Consider the following 2157-nt stretch of genomic DNA (forward strand, 5'->3'; position numbering starts at 1 on the left):
TTTCTTAACGTCATGTTTAAGCTAGAGAGACCCTCTACACTTTGCATCCTTTTTTACTCTATAAACCCTTTGAAAGTGCCTTAAAACACCCTTCAAATATCATTTTCTTAAAATTTTTTTTGGTCGAAGAACAGGGCCGAACTTTTTTTAATAAATATTTTTCGGTCAAAGAACAGGGTCGAACTTTTTCTTAAAATTTTTCAGTCGAAGAACAGGGTCGAACCTTTTTCCTTAAAATTATTTCTGTCGAAGAACAGCGTCGAACTTTTTTTAATAATTTATTTTTGGTCAAAAAACAGGATCAAACTTTAGATACGAGTATTTCTTGAAAAACGACATACATTTCATCAAAAGTTTAAAGAAAAGATTATGTTATAAAAATGGCAAAAGATGTCTCTTTTTATGTCAAATGCAGGTTTCACTAAAGTTGTAAATAAAGTTGTAAACGGTTAATGCCCGAAACACGAGTACGGTGCTCCGAATGGGAGTCACTTTTACCGCTAGCCTAGATAATAAAATATATTAACTACGTGAAGTAAAAATTCAAAAATAATCGCTAAATGTGTAAAGGGGAGCGATTATCTCCGAAACTGCCTTTTAATATAGACTGCCTTCATTTCTGGATTTTAGGATATATTGTTTATACAAATAAGAAAGTACGTAATATCAAATCTTTTCATTGCAGTAGACTGTATCCACAACATGCATTGTACGTAGTTCTCCCTTCGATTCTTATCGGTGTTTGTGTACCTACAACCAACAACGCAGTGAGTCCGGCGCGCTCAGCACTGTTTGTGACATTTCTTACTTAGTCGATCGTGTGCTTCGACGTGGTGTGCACGCGTTTACTTGTGTGGTGGTCTCTTCGTGGCGACTAATTGCGTTTCTTGTGATTTTATGTCGGTAGTTTAATTAGAATCGGTCAGCAAAGATATAATTTAGAATTGGGTTTACAAGATACGCACGTGTTTACCGCCGACTTGCGGATATCTTCCGTCGGCCAAAAATGCTTAGTGGTTTTGTTTCATGTATTCATTTAATAGTTAATTTAAATCAAGATATTTAAATAATATTTTACCTGCGAAAACGTAAGATAGTGTGTAACATAAATACTATATTATCATATTGTATATAATTATGTCATATTATAGTTCGAGAGTTTACATTTTTTCAGCCTCCTAACCCCACCGGAAGTGAACACGTCTTTCCTTATGTCTTTTTCTTTTTAAACTTAGCATTTTTTTATATATTGAAATTTCCTTTTTGTAACACCCTGTGTTTTAATTTTCCGTGATTTCCAATCAAAAATTGACCAAATTTGATATATCAGGTGTTTGGCTACGTGAACTTTGAATTTTCTTTTTGTATCGTCCTGTATAATTTTCCCTTAACATTCAACTATAAACGGAAGAAGTTCCAGGTGATTTTCTTTTTAAAACATTTTTTTGATGCCACCCTGAAATTTTGTAATTTGTTATCATGTTTATGTGCTTGTTTTAAAACTGTCCGAAGAAACGCGTTTTTGAAGTTTGGAGCGCCTGCAGCTCTTAGTTTGGCATATTGCGATATACTTGATGGATCATCACTCGGTTTCTTTCGTTTTAAATGCGGGAGTGGAATGTTTTGAATCGCGATTTACTATCACTATTCTCTCAAGTCGTAACATTTTGCGTGAATGCAGCGAGAATACCTACAGGTAATTTATTATTTAAATTTCTGTAAACTTCCCAAACATGCAGCTTACCTTACCTAATTTTTTCTTATAAATTGCTTTTCATCACTTTGATTTTCTATTTAACTAGCTTATCTTATAGGAGAATTTGACGTAAATTAAGAATTTTCAATTGTCTCGCCATCGTATCATTTAGTTTACGAGATACTATATATATATATATAGGGATTTTGCACAGTCTCGAAGCTAGCGGTAAAAGTGACTGTGTTCAGGGCACCGTAGGGTGACGGTAGAAGTGACTCGGATTCAGGTAACGAGAGGGCTAGTGTAAAAGCGTGACTCTGGCTTAGAGTAATCTCTAGGGGGTGACGGTAGAAGTGACTCGTGTTCAGGACACCGTACCAGTAGTGGTAGAAGAATCCTCGATCCAGGGCACCACATAATGGTTGCAGCAATACTGCAACTGGAACGTGGAAGTACACCAA

Source organism: Atheta coriaria, unplaced genomic scaffold, assembly GCF_025399875.1.
Source record: "Atheta coriaria isolate IRGN ID8LTWV9N9 unplaced genomic scaffold, Caltech_Dcor_3.1 hic_scaffold_7_pilon, whole genome shotgun sequence".
NCBI lineage: Eukaryota > Metazoa > Arthropoda > Insecta > Coleoptera > Staphylinidae > Dalotia > Dalotia coriaria.